Source organism: Camelus dromedarius, chromosome 11, assembly GCF_036321535.1.
Source record: "Camelus dromedarius isolate mCamDro1 chromosome 11, mCamDro1.pat, whole genome shotgun sequence".
NCBI lineage: Eukaryota > Metazoa > Chordata > Mammalia > Artiodactyla > Camelidae > Camelus > Camelus dromedarius.
In genome coordinates, this window is record NC_087446.1 from 944965 (window position 1) to 964503 (window position 19539).

Sequence of the window (19539 nt, forward strand, 5' to 3'; positions counted from 1 at the left end):
GACGGCTGCTTCTCCCAGGCCCCCCTGCATCTGCAAGTGGACGGAGTGTCCTGCGTGATGTGCAGGGTGCCCGCCAGGCTCAGCCACCTTCCTGCTGGCTCTCGGGGTCGTGGGGGCCTGGGGAAGCCTGACCCCCACTCCGGCTCTCCCCACGCACGTGCAGGCGGCTCACAGGAGGGAGCCCACCTTGGTCCTGGAGAGGCCGAAGGGGAGCGATGTGGACACCAAACTCCCCAGCACTGAAGTCCGTCGGGGCGGGCGGGGGTGAGCGCAAGCTACAGATTTTGATGAAGTCCAGCTTTCCTGTTTTTTCCTTTTGTTGCCTGTGCTTTTGGTGTCACATCCAAGAAATCACAGCAAGTCCACTGTCAGGAACCTCCCCTGTGTTTTCTTCTAAGAGTTCCATGGTTTTAGCTCTGGCAGGTAGGTCTTTGGTCCGTTTGAGTTAACTTTGGTATCTGGGGTCAAGTAAGGGAGCTTTGGAGGGAAACAATTGGGGGAAAGCAGCAACTTCCCCCAGGAAGGAGGCCGTGGGCACAGGGCCGGGCAGCCGTGTGTGCGCCCCCACGCCGCTCCGACTCCCGGGGACGCCGGGCTTCCCTCAGGGCCAGGCTGTCCTCACGGCCCAAGAGCTGACCGGGAGGCGCCTGGAGGCTCTGAGGGACCTCTGGCCACTCGTGGAGTCCGGGGGTCCCGCCAGTTCCTCGTGGGACCCGGGCCCGGCATCCTTACATAAAAGTTTTAACGCCGTGGGAGGGACACCGCAACGACTTGGACGGCTCAGCGCAGCACGCTTCCTCCCAGAGCGACTGTCTGGGCCGCTCAGAGGTGCGGCCCCTTCCCCGCGGGCTCCGCCTCTCCTGTGCTCAGGCCGCAGCACAGGCTCTGCAGGTCCCAGCTCCACCCTTGTGAGCCACTCCCTCTCCCCGTCTCCCCAAAGGCCCTCACGCGGCTGTCTGCACACACTTGAGGCTCAGAGGGTGTTTGGTGAAAGGAGTGTGCCGGGGAAGGACGAAAGAGCCAGGGCCAGAGGGAGACCCCCCAGGACCCCACCAGGGCCAGAGGGAGACCCCTCCTAGGATCCCACCAGGGCCAGAGGGAGACCCCCCCTAGGATCCCACCAGGGCCAGAGGGAGACCCCCACGGGACCCCACCAGGGCCAGAGGGAGACCCCCCCTGGGACCCCACCAGGGCCAGAGGGAGACCCCTCCTAGGATCCCACCAGGGCCAGAGGGAGACCCCCCCTAGGATCCCACCAGGGCCAGAGGGAGACCCCACCGGGACCCCACCAGGGCCAGAAGGAGACCCCCCAGGACCCTACCAGGGCCAGAGGGAGACTCCCCCTAGGATCCCACCAGGGCCAGAGGGAGACCCCCCCTAGGATCCCACCAGGGCCAGAGGGAGACCCCCCCTAGGATCCCACCAGGGCCAGAGGGAGACCCCACCGGGACCCCACCAGGGCCAGAAGGAGACCCCACCGGGACCCCACCAGGGCCAGAGGGAGACTCCCCCTAGGATCCCACCAGGGCCAGAGGGAGACCCCCTCTAGGATCCCACCAGGGCCAGAGGGAGACCCCCCCTAGGATCCCACCAGGGCCAGAGGGAGACCCCCCCTAGGATCCCACCAGGGCCAGAGGGAGACCCCACCGGGACCCCACCAGGGCCAGAAGGAGACCCCCCAGGACCCTACCAGGGCCAGAGGGAGACTCCCCCTAGGATCCCACCAGGGCCAGAGGGAGACCCCCCCTAGGATCCCACCAGGGCCAGAGGGAGACCCCCCCTAGGATCCCACCAGGGCCAGAGGGAGACCCCACCGGGACCCCACCAGGGCCAGAAGGAGACCCCACCGGGACCCCACCAGGGCCAGAGGGAGACTCCCCCTAGGATCCCACCAGGGCCAGAGGGAGACCCCCTCTAGGATCCCACCAGGGCCAGAGGGAGACCCCCCCTAGGATCCCACCAGGGCCAGAGGGAGACCCCCCCTAGGATCCCACCAGGGCCAGAGGGAGACCCCACCGGGACCCCACCAGGGCCAGAAGGAGACCCCACCGGGACCCCACCAGGGCCAGAGGGAGAGCCCCCCTAGGATCCCACCAGGGCCAGAGGGAGACCCCACCGGGACCCCACCAGGGTCAGATGGAGACCCCCCCAGGGCCAGAGAGAGACCCCCCCAGGCCCAGAGAGAGACCCCCCCCCAGGCCCAGAGAGAGAGGCCCCCCCACTGCCCCACTGGCAGCATCTCCGGCTGTGGCAGGGTCACCCTGGAGGGCCTGGGCTTCCATGAGCTATGGTCTGGGCCGGTGGCGGGTGGCTTAGCAGGACGGGGACGGCACAGCTGAAAAAGCAGAGCCAGGGTGGTTTCCTCCTTGGGGACGGGGGCCCCGGAGGCCCACCTCCGCGCCACAAGCCCCCCGGGACGGCAGGGTGAGCCCACGTGTGACCCTGGAGGCAGCTCTCAGCTGAAGCCAAGTCCTGCTGAACGCAAGTGCTTATTCAGATAGTTTCCCCTAAAAATTATTCCAACTAATTCCATGCCTTTGGTGCAAGAACTTCTTGTTCCTGGCGGCCCCCTGGCCCTTCTGTTGCAGCGGACGGCTCTGGCTCTGGGGGGCCCCGGTTCCCGTGGGGGAGCCCCACCCCGCCCCGCCCCGCCCGCCGCGCCCTGCAGGTGGCGCTGTGGCCCCACGTCCACCTTTGATGCAACCACTTCCAGGACCCGCTGCTGACTCAGGGATTTGGGAGCCTAAGTTAAAACGGAGCAAATACGGGAACCAGGGCGTCTCTGCCTTTCCAGTGTGACTGTGTCTGACCCATTCCCCGGTTAACGCCCGGATTTGCCGTGTCTCCTCCTACGGTCCTTCGACTGCATCTCAGAGGGGGCCTTCCCGGGGCTCTGCCCAGAGAGAGGGGGCCTTGGCCCAGGCTCTGCCCGCCTGGTCCCAGGGAACTGCCGGCCGGGTCTAGGACCGGGAGCTGCTCGGGGAGGAGCGGACGGGAGTGCCGGAAGCCCTGCAGCCCTGCCCCTGGTGCAGGTGAGTCGGGCGGGTCCACGGGGTGCATCGCCTGGAGGCCACCTGCTCTAGCTGGGCCCTCCCTGCCCTTGGCCCCTGCCTGCTCCCGGCTGCGGGGAGGGAGCCGGCCCTCCTTTCTCCCTCCCCACCCCCACTTTCGTCCTGGACACTGGGCACACTGGGCACACTGGGCATTAGCCTCTTGCTGGGACAGAGCTTCAGTTTTCAGGCCGTGCTCTGGGGTGTGTGCACACTGGTTTGTTTCCGGGACGGGATGCGGGCTTGGACCCCGACAAATGACACACTTGGTTTAAGTTCTAGGGACACCTTGTTACAAGGACATTGGGCACCAGGGGCAAAGGGACACTTTAGGCTTCCCCAGAGCCACGCCCTGGGTGCCCTCTTTCCTGGAAGTGAGGTTGGAGGCAGCGAGGGGGCCTCGAAGGCCTTTGTCGTGGGGCGTGCGCTGCTTCTGAACGTTCAGACCAAGACTGAGTTCGGATCTTCAGGGAAACGGAGGAAGGGACTATGCGCTCTCTCCCCGCGGGACGCACCCCAGATCGTTCCCTTGTTGGGGGAGGGCAGTGGCCTCAGGGCTCTGGGCAGCGAGGCCGGGAGGCCACGGAGCTGCCAGGTCCCGCCCAGTTCGGGGCCTCCCAAGGGCTCTGCCGGGCGTGGGGAGGGGGCCCACCTCACCTGCCGCCTCCCCGGGGGCTGGGGGCTCTGGGAGGAAGTGGGGCTCAGGCCTCGCCCGGGAGCAGCGACCGCTGACGCAGGAGGGCTCGCGTCGCCCACACCTGTGACTGGCTGTGACCCCCTGTCCTGTTCCCGGCTTCGCACGGGGTCTCCCGCTCTTTCTCTGCCTTCTCTGCTTTCGACTGAGCCTTTCACACGATGTCACTCTCTCTCCTCTCTCAGCACATCAACCGCGCTTTTATGTTTTCTCGAACTTCTTTAGTGGCTGCCCGCGTTGGCAACACCCGTCTCCCAGGGGTGCGGGTGCGCGCGGCACGGCGCTGTGCCGCCTGGCGGGAGTGCAGACGCCTTGCCACGTCCCAGCTCCTCCCCTGTCCCTTGTGACCCGGTCGCTGAAGCCCTCACCCCGAGGCTGCAGGCCCCACACTGCTGCCGCTGCGGTTTTGAACAAACGCCTGCGTGCTGGATCAGCCAAGGAGAAGCAAAAGAGAAGGTTGTATTTTACTTATTAAGAAGAACACTTTGCGGGGAGGCAGTTAGGTTTGCTCATTCTTGTTTTTTATTGAGGTGTGGTTGCTTTACAATGCTGGCTTCAGGTGTGCAGCAAAGCAGCTCAGTCGTGCACACACACACGTATGCATTTTCAGTTCTTCCCCATTACTGTTACAGGGAATTATGTTTTCTTTTCTGCTGTTTTTTGGTGGGGAGGTAATTAGGTTTATTTATTTATTAAACAGAGGTGCTGGGGATTGAACCCAGGACCGTGTGCTCGCTAAGCACGTGCTCCGCCCCTGAGCTGTAGCCCCCCCCCCCCCCGGTGCCCCAGGAAGGTTTCCTTTTACTTCCCTTGTTCTCTAGTGTTTCCTCATCGAAACTAAGGTCTGGGACTCGCCGCCGTTCAGTCGGGCTCCCGCGGCTGCCCAGGACTGGTGGGAAGGTGTGGGGAGGGGCGCTTGGCCACCCGACAATGCTGAGGTCCGGGTCCCCGGCGAGCCCGTGCCCTGAGCTGCGACCCTCACGCGCGCCGCTCTGGTTCTCCCCCTGAGCTGGGAGCGGGCTGGAGCGGGTGCCTCGCCTCCCCAGGTCAGCCAGGCCTTGATAAGCCCGCAGCAGGTCAGCCGCTGGGGGCGCTCCCCCCGGGACCGGACAGGCTTGCTGAGAGCAGACTGACCCCCGCTCCCTCCTGTGGGAATTGCAGGGCTCTCCCTCCCGCTGCGCTGTGAGGGCCGGCAGGTGGGGTCCCGGAGGCAGTAAAACTGGTGGAAGTGGGGTCCCAGGCCTGGGCGCCCCGAGTCTGCAGCTCTCAGGCTCGTCCACGCAGAGCCTCCTGCGAGTCGCCGCAGCCAGGCCCCCGCCCTGACCCCCGGCCCAGGCCCAGCAATCGGGGTTCTGCACGCCTGCCGCCCGTCTCTCCGGCCGGGGGAAGCGGTCGCCCCGTGACCTCATGGCCCTGACTTTTGGGTGGTTCCGCTTTCCCTCCTCGTCCTCACGCGCCAGCTGGGAAGCCAGGGGCTGGGAGGGCTTCTGAGCAAGGGGGCAGCGTGGTGAGACTCAGGGAGGCTGCGCGCCCCACTCCCAGGGGGCTGGCCGACCCCGACCCCGGAGCGCCCGTCTGCCCAGCGGGGAGAGAAGGGGGCTGGTTCACGGCGGGACCGTGAGCGCGATGAGGGTTGTCCTGGCGCAGGGAGGAGTCAGGTCTGCAGCAGCATTGCCCTGAGGGCGGAAAGGCCCAGAACAGACTTTAATAAAGGCCTGGGAGGGAGCGAGGTCCTGAAGTCGCAAAGGAAGCGACTGTCAGATCTGCCGCGGGGCAGCCGGGTGCTTCCCGGGGCCCCGAGGTGCCCGGTGTCTCCTGTCCCACCCCAGCCTCGGGGGCTCTGCTCCGAGCCAGGACAACCCCACGGGCTGTGGGCTCTGGGGTCTCCCCGAGGAGCCTGTCAGGAAGGGGGCAGCGCCAGGGACTGGCACGGTGACGGGGTGCTGGGAGTGGGGAGGAGGCCGCTGCCTGGGGAGGGGCGGGCACGGCTTCCCCCGTCGGCCACCCACTCGGGGGTGGGGACGAGCAAGCCCGGCCCAGGCTGAGGGGCCTGCACGGACTTCCGTCCAGCGTCCACGGCGCCACGGCGCTGGTGTCACCGAGGACGGGGGGATGGCAGGCACAGGTGGGGCATCCTGGTGACCGAGGCGGGTTTTAAGAGGAGGGAGGCGGCTTGCCTGGGCCACCTGGTTTGAGACACCTGACTGGGTCACTGCCAGCAGCCCGGAGCGGAGGTCAGGTGCGGAGATGCCGGTGCAGGGCTGCAGGAATCGCTCTGAGGGACACGGGCACCAGGGGCTCATTGGGCGCCCGTTCTGCTGGGCGGAGCCTGGTTTCCCCTGCTGCCCCGCACCCCTTCTTGGAGCAGGTGCCCACTTCTATGACAGATGTGCCCTCCCCCGGCCACCAGGAGGCAGGTGGACTGACCCAGGGGCGGGACTGCGTCTCGCCAGGCAGGGCCCCTCTGTGCTGTCCTCAGCTGGGGCCGCCAGCCCAGAGGGTCCCCAGGGGTCTGGGGTTTGCGGCTTCGAGGGTGTCCACCGGGTCCCAGGCCCTCCCAGCCCTGCTCACCGCCCCCGGCCACTTGGGCAGGTGCCTCTGAGAACTGCCTGGTGCTGCCCCCTCTCCTTCTGGGTTAAGTTTATAACTGAAGCCACAGCATGAGCGACGGCTTCCAGGTGCAGGCCAGGATGCTGCCCGCCGGGCGGGGCTCTGACCAGGACGCACAGACTAGCTTCCACGAAGCCCCCCAGACACCCGTTGCCACCATGTCACCCTCTCGCCCCCGGGTTTTCCTAGAACATGGAGGCCTCACAACCTTTCCGATCTGTCAGACACGAGTTGAAATGCAATTGCTTATTTATGAACGAAATTAGAGGAGACGTATTAATAAATTATGTGAATCCATTTTTCCAAAAATATGGTGGCAGAATTAGTTGACAGATTAGAAATGCTGTGGTTTTTATATTGTGATTACTTGTTCTTTTAAAGCAGAAAGCATCTTCAACAGCTCAGAAAAGGTCTAATTAACCTCTTTGTTTACATGAGGAGGTTGCCTGGAAAGTGGAGGGGTGGTTCCCCCCCAGAATTAACAGGGACGGTGGGAAAGCTCTCGAGGAGACATTTATCACGGGGGAAGTGTCGGCTTCATGGCACGCTGGCGCTGTAAGCTGAGTCTGAAGCAGGTTCAGTGTTGGGTGTCTACACTGGGCGGCTGGGGCTGGGACTCAGACCTGCTCCCGGGATGAATTCACTTGTTGGGAGAAACCCGACAAACCCCCCCAAGACGCCTCAGCTCGGGGGCCTGTGCTGGCTCCCGGGGGTCTTCTGGGCGCTGAGGACGGTCGGCGAGGACGGGAGAAGCTGTCCTCCTGTGGACGCACCGCTGAGAAGCCCGACGCCTGGGGGGCACCGCGCCGTCCTGGGGGAGGCAGGGCGCCCTTCCCCGCGCTCCGGCCCAGCGAGTCCACGCCGGCCCCGTGCCGGTCTGCTCCCGTCCTGAGCCCGTCTGTCCGTCGTGGCTGCCCTCACCTGCCACCCTGTCCTCAGGTGGAGGACGTGTTGCTGCGACGGGGCTGGACCCCTCGCCTTGGTCAGCCCAGGCGTCGGCTGGTCAGTACTGGCCGTGGGACGTGGGCTAGACCTGCCCCCACTGCCCAGCCTTTCTTCCCTGCCCCCCGGAGCAAACCGTCTTCCTCCTGCTCTTACGTCCTAAACCCATCGCCACCTGCCACGGGCAGAACCGTGCCCCCAGTTTCAGACGGCGAAGCCCCAGCTCCTCAGACGTGACTGCGTTTGGACAGGGGTCTTGAAAGAGGTGATCAGGATGAGATGAGGTCACTGGGTGGGTCCTGGCCCAACAAGACGGGGGTCCTCAGGAGATGTGGAGACGAGGACGGACGCCCAGACCGAGGGACAGACACGGGGGGAGGAGCGAGGCCGCGGGAGGAGCTGGCCGGGTGACACTGGGTCCCTGTCTCGTCCTCTGGGATGTGGGAGCACAAGGTACGTGTCCGTGGACGGCCCCGCCCTCCACAGCCCTGCCTGTCGGAGCCTCTGGCTGGGGGCGCCGTGGGGACAGGGCCCCGGAACACGACGGTGCTGCAGAAGCCCGGCCTCCCCTCCCTGTCGCTCCCTCCGTCTACCTTGGGGGTCTTCATCCCTCCCCCTGCCCCCCCCACCCCGGGGGGCACAACCTCTTCTGCTCAGAAGGAGCTGGAAAGAGAGCTTTCCACACGGACTGGTCTGCCGGGCTGGACGCTCTCTGATGCCCAGCCTGGGAGCTCTGGCCAGGCCGGTGCCCGAGCAGACGGGTGCTGCCCTGGGGCGGACGTGACCGCTGGTCACTCTGGCTGGCACGCCCCTCCCCCACCGATGGCTCCAAGTGGTCCTCACGCTGTGTCTGTGGCTCCAGCAGGTAACACACCTGGAGTGGGCAGGTCCTTCTCGGTCGGGGCTGTGTGGCCAGTGCCGGCGGGCATCACCGGGGTGCAGGTGGGCCCAGCCTGGGCTCGGTGGCACAAGGACTTTTGTTTCTATACTTCCCAGCAGCCCTCAGCCCCGCCGACTCTGAGTCACGTCAGGACCTGCGGGATGGGGTAGCCAGCTGACCCGCCGTGAACCAGACCCCGCGTGCCGCTCCCTGCGGCTCTGAGCCTGAAACGCTGCCTCTGCGTCCTTCTGGCCCAGGCTCGAGCCTCTCAGGCAGTGTCTGTGACCCCTGAGTCCCCTCCCCAGCCCCCTGGGGCTCCCGGGGTCCTGAAACTGAAAAGGTCTACAGAGGGTTGTTGGTTTTGGGCCGTGGGCAGAGAAAGATGGCCCGGCCTCCTGACGAGAGAAGGGGGCTCAGACCCCTGTGAGGGCAGGTGACATGGCAGCTGACACTTGTCTCTCGTTGGGGATGCTGGGGCTGGAGGACCGGGCAGAGGGCGGCGTTGGACGCTGCTGCTGGCACTGGCCTGGCTCTCAGGTCAGTGTGGTGGGTCAGTGTGGTGGGTCCCGGGAAAGGCCGGCGTTGGACAGCCCCCAAGGCCTGGAGGAACAAGAACGCCCACCACCTCCGGGGCCCCGGCCGTCCCTGGGTGTCACGGACCCGAAGCTGGGGAGAAGCGGGGCTCAGCCCCAAAGGCAAGGGCGCCCATTAGATTTCTTGGGACTTCAATGATTTGAACTCCAACTTGCAAGGAATTTAATGTTTAAACTTTAATTTCTCTTTAAAACTTTCATAAGGGGAGAGGGCTCATGTTCAGCTCAGGGACATCTCTGTGCTGCCGTTCTGTCACTGGGGCGTCTCAGGCATGTGTGTCGGCGGTTTCTCTGTGGTCCCTGCAGCCCCCGACGTGGTGTTGGGCACACGGCGTCAGTGCAGCTCCCACGGGAGCCGAGGGGCCTCAGGCAGGTGCACAGAGCTCCAGGCAAGGCCGCCCGCGCTCGGGCTGTGTCCTTGTCCAAGGAGATGGTGTCTGCACACACGGGGGTCCCGCAGGGAGGAGGCGTGGTGTGGGGACGGGCTCCGCTTCCCTGCAGCACCTGGCGGGGGAGGGGTGGAGGGTGATGCACAGGCTGTCCAGACACACCTGGAACGTCCTGATTGCATCTCAAACCGCGGCGTTGGCACCAAAAGGAGCTTGGGTGGAGGACGGTGGTTCTGTTATAGCAGAATACCATGGGCCGGGCGGCTGAGCGGCAGCAGCGTTGATCTCGTGCAGTTCTGGGGGCTGGAAGTCGAGGTCCAGTCGCCTGCAGACTCCGTGTCGGGTGAAGGTCTGCGCCTGCGCCGTCTTCCTGCTGCGTCCACACAGCAGATGGGGCGGGAGTTCCCTCTGGGTCTCTCGTACAGTTGGGGCACGGATCCCATCACGAGGGCTCCGCCCTCAGGACCCCATCACCCCGTGCCCCACCTCCCGACAGCACCGCCTTGGGGACGAGGGCGTCATTGTGGAATCTGGGGACACTGACATCTGGACCACAGCACAGCCAGCACCCTTTTCTCTCTCTTCATTTCTCGGGTGAGGCATGTGAATCCGGGAGAGGAATTCCTCCATCCCCGGCCCCGCCTCAGATTCGGGGCCCCCATCTCTGCCAGAGTCGCCTTTGCTGAGGGGAGGGGAGCAAAGGCCACGCATTTGCTCAAATTCAGGCATGAGATCTCAGGAGGGAGGTGTCCCGTCTGCTTTCTCGAGCTCTGGGCAGAGATGTGCGTGTGATGAGGTGTTAGCAGACTTCGGATGTTTGAAAGTAACGCACCTCAGCTTTGGCTTATCCCTCATTTTAAAACATGCCTTTATTGTAAGACTGAATGTGCTCATCACCGAGGGCTGGGAAGACGCTGAAAAACACAAAGAAGGGAGTTAGAAATAGACCGTCCACCCTGCGTTGCCCAGAGGCAGCTCCTGTCCATTTTTGGGATGTATCTCTTACCACGGTTGGGTCTTCGTAAGAGTGTTGTGTGGGGACGCGGGAGTCACGCCCCACGCCTAGACTCCTGTCCTTAACACGGAGTAAGTGATTCCTAAGTAAAAGCTTTTGTTTCATTTTCCTCAGTGATAAACTGGAGCCGGACCTGTGTGTGTGGATTGCGTGTTCCCTTATTGTCTTCTCTTTCCGAATTAAGTTACTGACGCCCTGAACACAGGAGGGTTTGTCTCCCGTTGTTCTCCAGTGAAGGCAAGCACGGCGCGGCCAGACAAGGTGTGTGTCCACGGGGCTGCAGGCTTCCCTCTGGGAGAAGGAGGTGGTGGCGGGTGAGCCCCTGGGAAGACGAGACGGTCTGCGTGGGGCTGAGAACGACGAAAGAGCTGGATTAGTTAGTACGTGAGGGTCCACACTCTGTGCCGGGCGTCAGGGCCGTCCCGCCAGCGCGTCTGCTCCGAGCCCCTCCCGGCCCCTTCCTTTGGGTGGGTTTTCTCCTCACCCGCCCCAGAGACTCACAGAGCCCAGGACTCCCCAAGGGGCTGCCCTTGGGGCCGTGTGGGTGTGTGTCTGTGTGTCTGCTCACAGCCAGCCATGCTGCCCCCGATCTCAGGCTGGATGGACCCTCGCCGCCCGATGGGGTAGCAGACGCGTGGCCCCACCTCCTGGGCCTGAGTCCCTCTGAGGGACTGCGATCACCAGTGCATTCAGATTGGCTGACTTAAAAAAGAATGAAAAAGGGACCACTGCTGAGGTGAGGCCGGAGCTGCAGGTCAGGACCCCTGCCGAGGGGGCCCCTACACCCCAGCTCCAGCCCCTGGAGGCCGGCCCACAGGCACGGTGGGCAGCGTCTGGGCAGAGGCTGTCCTGTCCGTGACCGTGAGGCCTGAGGGGCGGCCCTGTGAGGCGTAGGGGCCAGGGGACCCTGCTTCTCGACCTGAGCAGCAGAGCTGTGGATACTCTGAGCCCCGGCTTGGGGAGGGGTGAGCCCCTGGCCCTTGCCCCTACAGAGGCTGTGTCCATGGAGGTGACATGCCTAGAGGGTGGGCCCGAGTCACAGCCCTGCAGGGAGGGGGCAGGGCGGTGGGCGGGGCTGTGTGTGGCTGCGGGACTGGCTGCGGGCCCTTCTGGAAGCGTCTGGGCTGAGCTGGGGGTTGGGCCAGCCTGGGGTGGCTGGGGCATGAATGAGCTGTCCAGGTCTCCCAGGCCCAGGAACGCCAGGCCCTTTCGTTTTCACAAAAGGCGCCGATAGAGAACCGGACAGTGGCTGATCTCGACTTGGAGGGCCGTGTGGTCCCTGTCTTAGTTCTCTGCTGCTGCAGCCCCGAGGCAGCAAACGGGGTGTCACTGAGTTCCAGGAAATTTACTCCCCAAACGGCAGCACCTGGGGTTGGCCCGGACATAGTTTGCTCCCTGCTGTGCATCAGCCTGCGTGGGTCAGGCCGTGCTGCGTAATGAGCTGTCTGGGTCCCAGTGCAGCCCTGGCAGGTCTCCATCCACCCGAGAGCCCAGTGGGAGGGGGGGCAGGAGGGGCAGCAGGGCGCCTGCAGTTAAGTGCCCGTGGTCCTGAGGTGGGAAGGTTCATGGTCCTGTGGGACCCCAGGAGTGTGTGGGTGGGTGAGAGTGAGGCCCCCTTGGGAACAGGCAGTGAGGGACCCAGGAATGATGTCGCCCTTTCTAATGTCAGCCCCGTCAGCTCAGGGAGGGAGCATCTGCGGAGGAGAGCTGTGCAGCAATCGGGGTGCGGGTGACGCAGTAGGGCCTCGGGAGTGGACCAGCGCTTTCTGGGGTCAAAGGGCAGGTCCATTACAACACCCAACCCTTGGTGACCGTTTCTGTGAAAGTCTCCCCAGGGGAGTGAGTCCGTCACCAGCGGAGAGCACCGGGACCAGCCCGGAGACGCCAGGGACACCCAGCAGCCCTCGGGACGTGCTGGCGTCGCCAGCCTGCGTCTGTGTTGGCTCAGCGTCTGGAAGACCTAGGTGGCCCCCAGCATGTTTGTACAATGCGCATCTAACTGTGCTGAGAACAGCTCCTGCTGACAGGTGTTTTGTGTGATCTGTTCATTTACACCTGTCCTCTCTCTCGAAGAGCATTGTGATTCCACCGCTCGGGAGCCAGAGGTCACGGGGACAGTGCCCCTTGTCGGGCGCCGCGATCAACGTGGCGGCAGTGGAAACCTCACCAGGAGCAAAGTGGATGGTGTCTGGGGAGTGGCGCTGTTCACACGTGCCGTGTGCGGGGGCCTGCAGGTGGAGTCTCCCCACCGGCGCTCGCGGCCCCGGCTACCCTCTGTGCGCCCCTCCCCTTAGCAGCCCGTCGTTCAAAGTCGCTGTGATGGAACGGCTGCTGTGGCCAATGAGCACAGTTTGATCAGTTATGCACGTTGGTCCCCTGAGCACACCCCTCCGTGGTGTGCGCGTGGACGGCCGATGTGGGGAAGGGGACACGTGGTCACAGACCTCACAGCGGCTTGCAGGTCCTGGGGAGCAGGTGGTGGGTGGCCGCCGGGCAGACGCTTTCTGTTTCGGGTGGACCCTGCACTCAGTCCCTTGTGCACCGTCTCTGGGACGCAGCACCCTGGTCCAGGCCTGGCTCCCTCCTGCCCAGCCTCTCTGCGGCTCATCCCATGCTTGGTGGGCTCTCCAGGACCTCCTGCAAGCCCTGACCCTCTCAGCCCCCATGGGGAGCCCCTGGGACACCCCTCCTCCTGTGACTCGCAGCCCCAGCCCAACCCCTGACCTCCCCAAACAGTCCCTGAGCTTCTGGGTCCAGGGAGACTCGGACCTGCGCCTGCGGGAAGACGCTGCTCTGTGCGGGGCACCCAGCCCTCCTGCCTGTTCCCTGCTCTGTTCCCTGCTCTGTTCCCTGGGTGTGCCGGCAGCAGACACCAAGGGGCATCCGCGTGTGAGCACCGGGCCCCCGCAGCTCTCTGCATCCTGGGTCCCTAGATGCTCTGCCTCGTGGAGGAAGGGGGCTCCGCTCGTGGCGCTGGGGCTGCAGGGCGAGGCCCTTCTGCCGAGTGAGCTGAAATCAGGATTCCAGAGCAGCGCATGGGAGCCGCTGTGACCCGCCCAGCATGGCGCCCGTTGTTGGTTCCTGCCTGGTGGAGACACAGAGTGTCGGAGGCTCCCGCGGGGGCTGGAACCCCTGGGCTGCGTCAGGTGGGTCCGGCTCCTCCCGTGTAGCTGCGCCAGCTCCCGACCGACAGATGTGGTGCCGAGACGGTGCAGAGAGCGCCTGGCACAGGCTGCGGCACCAGCTCCCGCGACGACTGCTCGGGAAGAAGGAGCTGTGCCCGCGGTGCTGGCGGCGGGCGGCGGGGTTCACGGTGGTAGCGGGAGAGCTGCCGGTGTGGAGGAATCGGAGGGTCCTTGCCCCTCATCACCAGGTGTGCGCGCGAGTGGAAGGGCTGGTGACAATGAAAGGGGGTCTGCTCTGCTCAGCCGAGCAAATCCTGCCGGTTCCCTGCGGCCTCGCCCCGCCCCTCCTCCAGCGGCTCTGCTCCCTCTGCTCCGAGCCCACCTCCAGTGGCCCCAGAGCGTCCTTCAGGGAAGGCTCCACCGTCACCCTGCCCCGAAGGTGGATGTTGGTCCTCGTGGGCTGACGCTGTGTGGCCGGGACAGGTCCTGCGCCGGGAAGACTGCACTGAAGGTCTGTACGTCTTAAACCCCGATGCGCACCCAGGGTCTCTTCCCAAAGCCCGGAGCGCTTCCACCCCACCCCCGACACGGGGTGGCGCCTCTCCACACCCTGCGGGTGGGCGCCGAGGCTGGGCCAGCGTCCTCATGTGCCGTCTCTGTGGCCCGGTGAGCCTGCGTGTCTGTGGTGCCGTCGCTACTTACCTGGCCTTTCCAGCTCAGTCTCGCTCGAAAACCGGGGCTATCTGTCCCTTTATCGTCGGTTTCCGTCCTGGGGCCCCTGGGCCCCTTCTGTCCGGAGTGTCCTGCACGCTTTCTGTTTGGCTTTTGACGTGACGCTGTCTTTCCGCTGGTCACTAAAGAACTCCTGGAACGTGTCTCTGTTTCCTTGGTGGGGTTTGATTTGCCTTCTGTGTCTGAGAAGCGTGTGTAAATATCCTCTTAAATCTGGGTCGGCGCTGCTAGCGCGCGGCTTTCCGACCTGAAACCATCTGTGGTTTATTTTGGTGTGGAGCACAGCTCTGCCAGTGCTCCCGGGCGCAGGGCAGGGCACGGCTGTCCCCTTGTTTGTGCACTTACCCCCACGCCGTCCCCTCTCGCCTGAGAGCCGCTCGGTCACCGTGGCCTGCAGGTCCCTCAAGGGTGGCTCAGGCCGCTGGCCTCCCTCCGACTCCGCCCTCCTCCTGGTCTGGCTGCCATGTCCCCGCCTGCATCTCTGCAGGTGGCCCTGATGTCCTCCAGCCCCGTGTCCCTGCGCCGCCAGAGGCAGCCTCTGAGTGGTCTGGGCCAGATCACCGCCCCCGTCACGTGGCTGAGGTTCACAAACCTGCTTCTCGCTCTAATGGGACACGTCTCTGACCCCTGGTTCTCCTTCCTGTCCAGCTGCAGGGGCGCCCACCCCAGGCTGCGTGCCCCCCCAGGGCAGGGAGACCCGCTCAGCCCAGGGAGCAGTGCGGCCCTCCTGGGACTCCGCTGGGTTTTGAGGGCAGGGTCGGCCAGCATGGCCTGTGGGAGAGGGCCTTTCACAGGCCCGGGGTCGAGGGGAGCGGGTCCCGGCTCAGGTGGCTCGGCCTGTCCACGGCGGCCGAGGCAGGAGTCACTCAGGGCCCCGCTCTGGAAGGTGCGTTGCGCTTCTAATTTGCAGCACGGAAGTTTCTGCACAGTTTGGGGGTTTCTCTCTGGCGCCCTAAGACTCGGCAGAAAGAAAACTCCACTAGGAAAGAAACGTTGGCCCTAAAATCGCGGCGGTGCTGCGGGAAGTGCGGGAGGCGGGAGAGGCCCACCCGAGCAGGAGGGAGGGAGGGATGGCAGGTGCTGCCTGGGGAGGCTGCCGCGCCTGCAGGACACTCTTCACGGGGCGGAGATGCTCCTCTTGCATCACGTGTGCCGAGCAGTGTGTGCCAGTTGGGTTATTTCAAGGATTATCTAGTGGACGAATTCATCGCCTGGTGGGTTAATTCCAAGGTTTATTTTGTCAAAAGCATTTGCTCGTTTGAAGGTCTTTTCTTTCCCCACGCGGTTGGGTCCAGCGCCAGGACGGCTGACTGTTCACCAGAGGGACGCGTCCCCCTTCCTCGCGAAGGCCCATCCAAACAGCTGTGAGTGCGCTCAGAACCCTACCTGAAGTAAAATAATAGCAACTCCACCTTCGATCTGGGCCCTGATTGAAAACCCGTCCACAGAAGCCCCTGCCAAGCGCCGAGGCCACGTTGGGGCCGGATGTTCCCGCCGTCAGCAGCGCTGTGGGGCCGGCGTCACGTGTCCACGGCGTCTGGGAGCCCGGTGGGCCCGGGGTCACCCGGGTCACACCTCCAGCAGCTGCAGAAATAGCCATCCACGGCAAGTCTGCCAGGATCGCAGCCTGTGGGCAGCAACGTCCTTCCCTGCCGCCTGGAGCCATGCCAGCGCTTAGGTGTTTGTGACAATCTACCCTCCCGTCAGAGCCCGAGTGGCAGCGTGGTCACAAAGGAACCTCCTTGGTCCATTTTGCACAGGGTCTGGTGGGGACCGCGGCCGGCACCCCCGTCAGTAGAGACCGAAGCCACAAGCACATGGCTTGACGGGCAGTCGTGGGAAATGAAGGCTTCTTTGCATCTGTTGGGTTGGAAACCTGTCCCATGTTTTTCAGACAAAATGAAATGGAGAGACATATGGGCCCCATGAGTGCGTGCCTCCCGTCTGGGAGGTCGTGGGGCTTTAGAAGCGGCAGGCTTCGGAGGAGACGCGTTGGCTGTGGTAAATCAGGCAGCCAGTAGCTGGCGGTGAAACCAGGGGTTCGCTCAGAGCCAGTCTCCTGGGTTCCTTGTGGCCCCGGGGGTGTCACAGCTTCCCAGGGCCCCTCACTGTCCAGCGCATGGTGTGTTCTGTCTGTCCTTGGCCCTGGCAGAACCAGCCTGAGCCATGGCCCCAGCTCGCGGTGTGACGCACTGCCCGGAGCTTCCCCAGGGAGCGGCCCTGGTCTCTGTGTGGAAAGTGCTCATCTGGCCGGAGCTTGGCGATGGGCTGTTCCCGTGAGCGACGCTCACCCCAGCGAGCAGCGGGCCCTGGACGGTGGCTGACTGGTGCCGGGGCCGGTCCCCTCGGCAGCCGAGGCTTGGCTGCATCGCCACCTGCTCTCTTTGTAGACACTGGTGAGGCTCAGGGCCTGGGGGCTGGCCGGGAGCCCTCACTGTCCCCTCCCCTGGCAGGGCGACCTCAGCCTGGGCTGTGCCCCTCGCTGGGCTGATGCTGCGTGGCCTCACGCTCTGGGCGTGGGGGGCCTTTTGCGCGGGTGTGGGGTGCGCGCTGGTAGAGGTCCCTGCACGTTGGAGAGACTGGCAGGGTCAGGGCAGGCCCCTGAGGCTCCCCTCAGTGAAGCTGCCCCTCGGACACCAGGAGGGCGCGGAAGCCGGGCGCAGGGCCTGACCCGGGGGTGCTCAGTGGCGTGTCCAGCACCCTGTCCTGCCTGATGCAGCCACAGGGACCCAGCTGAGGGGAGAGGGGTGAGCTCTGCAAAGTGGGAGGGACGAGACGGGTGGGCCGGGTGGGGCTTTGCCTCCCAGGGTCGCGGCTGAACCACGTCCTCTAAATTCATCCAGCGAGGTCCAAACCCCAGGACGCGAATGTGGCCCTGAGTGTAAATAAGGTCACTGATGAGGTAATGAGCTAAGATGAGGTGGTACTGAAATAGGGTGGGACCCAACTCAGTACGGCCAGTGTCCGTATCAACAGGGGAGCTGGGCCCAGACGTGCAGGGAGACGCCGCGGGGCGGTGAGGCGGGGACGGGCGATGCTTCTGCAGGCTGGGACACCGGAGGTGACAGCCAGCCATGGATCTGGACAGAGGCCTCAGGAAGAACCAGCCGACGCTGTGACCTCGGACGTCCAGCCCCCAGGACAGGGGGGAATGAGTCTCCAGGATTCGTATCCTGACAGACACCCCAGCCCAGAGGCTCCAGCAGGTCTCGGTCCTCCTGGGGCCCCCTGAGATCAGCACCAGGGGCTCAGAGCGGGTTGGGGGCTCCACGGAGCCCCACGTCCCCTCACCGGGGCTCCCTCCCCACTTCACTCGGGAGGTACCCCACCCCCGCCCCCCGATGAGCAGACAACAGTCCCTGGCAGACACACCTGGGGTGTGGGCCCCAACCCTCGTCTTCTTACAACACCCAGCTCCATCCTCTTTCCGTCCTGTGTTTCCTGCATGTCAAGCACGTCACTGGGAAAGTCGTGACCCCTGGCTCCTCCGTGCGGAAGCCGCACGCGCAGGTGACTCAGCGTCTTGCCCGGGAGGGGTGGCGACGGTCGCCCGCACCTCTGGGCCGTCCGTGTGCGCGTTGCCACGTGTTGCCGGATGAGATAAACGGGCTGGGCCCTGGCGGTCGGCATGTGGTTCCGGTCCGCCGGGTGGAAGTGGATCTTGGCACCTCCCGGCTGGTCCGCATTGTGGGCCCTGAGAGGTGAGTGAGGAGCGGACGCCGGGCGCCGGGAGCAGGTCCTGGGCCCCCGGGGGTCCTCCTCCTGCAGCCCCCGAGGATCTCATTTATTTGAACGCAGCCGTGTGATACAGTATTTAAATGGTGCAGCGTTCTTCACATTTTATTTATTCCCCTTGGAGGTTATGATAAATAACTCGGATTTCATGAAATATATATCTTAAATGTCTTTACCCACCAGAAAGTCAATTCCCTAGCATGTTAATTAGACTGGAGAGAGGAAATTTGAGGCACAAGGAGTATTTATAACGTGCCTTATCAATCGTTGGCTGCCTCCGAGAAAACAATCACGTCAGACAAATGATAGCATTTTGCTCTTACAACCGTCCCTACGTTTGCTCAAGACTCTCAGTGCCTCTCGTTTGGTGTCCAGTCCGTCAGTTTTCCTGGACAGACCGGTTGCTCTCTTTCCTGCTGAGCGGCTTTGCTGCTTTCAAGGCTGGGAAGCTGAGGGCGGGCCGCCAGGAGGGCCGCTGACATCCGTGTCGCCTCGCGGTCGGGACGAAGCCCAGGTGGCGGTCTCAGCAAGGGCCCGGGGCGGGCGGCGTGGGCTTCGGTGGGAAGGACGGGCCTGTGGTCCGGCAGCTGCAGGAGAACTTGGGGTCTTGGGCGTCCCTCCTGCCTGTCTGGGGGGGGGGGCGAGCGGCCTGTTTCCAGGCTTGTTGGGAGCTTCCCACTGTCCTGATGGGCCCTGTGCACCCCATCTGCACCCTAGTCCTGGGCATCCGTGCTGCTCCCACTAGCCAGCAGCCCCCTCCCTGCCGGGACCCCTCGCCCACCTGCCCGTCACCCTCGGTCTCGGTGGGGACGTGGGCTCCCCCGGACCCCCGCCAGGCAAGCACGTCTCACTCAGGGCAACCCCCCCATCACGCGTGGAGCTCGCTGACCGTCCTCCTCCGCTCAGCACACAGGCGGAGCTGTGCTCTGCTCACCCGATGGGACACGGGTGTGTGCTGGGGACCCCTGCCGGGCCCTTTCTCCCCGTGGACCCCTCCCTGCGCAGCCTGGAGCTCACAGGCTGAGTGGCAGCCCCGCGAGTAGCCAGCCTGGGAAATTCTTCCCTAAACCCACCTCCGGCAACGCCAGACAGCTCCACTCGCGACAGAGCAAATGGAGGCTCCCAGGTTGTAGATGGAGAATGGCATCCCCGAGCCGCCCCACCTCAGAGCGCAGGTGTGGGGAGAGCTGGTAACAGGGCTGGGACCGCACTCCGCAGGGGCCGGGCGGGCAGGCGGGGCGGCGAGCCTGGGGCGGCGGGCGTGTGGGCAGCAGCTCGGCCGGGCCTCCGGGGTCCTGGCCCGGATAGCATTGATTCTGCTCATCTGTCCCCCTGGGGTGTGCGGGCCCCTCCCCGGGCACTCTGGCTGCTCCCTGCCCTGCTCTGCCAGCTGAGGGCGGGTCACCTGCATCGTCACCTGGGCCCACCTGCCGAAGCCCTGCCCCCACCTGGTGTCGCCTGGGCTGCCCACCTGAGGGCTGGCCACCTGAGGGCTGGCTTGCTGCCCCCCACTCTGCCACGTTCCTGCTCGGTTGTTCCAAACTGGGGGTGAAGCAGGGGGTGGATGAGGTCCCCACCGGCCCCGGCCCCCTGCAGAGCGGACGCCCAGATTCTCCTTCTCTGAGGTGGTGCTGCTCATCAGCCGGGGCGCAGACCCGCACCGCAGCCCGGCCCGGAGCGCTGCGCCTCCCGCCGGCGTGGACGTGCGGGCGTGACTGTGATGTTTCCGGATGATTACATGCTAATCACTGAGTGAGTGTGGAGTGATAACACG

The 19539-nt window shown here is 64.6% G+C and overlaps 1 long non-coding RNA gene across 2 annotated transcripts in view; it reads left to right on the forward strand.

Annotated features, from left to right (window-relative positions):
* The first annotated feature begins 2744 nt into the window (after positions 1–2744).
* The window catches only part of LOC105106316 (uncharacterized), a 41745-nt gene continuing 24950 nt past the window's right edge, over positions 2745–19539 (forward strand). Inside the window, exons 1-2 of one of the 2 annotated variants that reach the window (XR_010383076.1) lie at positions 2745–3032; positions 10288–10434. This is a non-coding gene — a long non-coding RNA (uncharacterized LOC105106316). The remainder of the gene's footprint in view (positions 3033–10287; positions 10435–19539) is intronic. The other variant, XR_004140045.2, reaches the window with a different exon arrangement.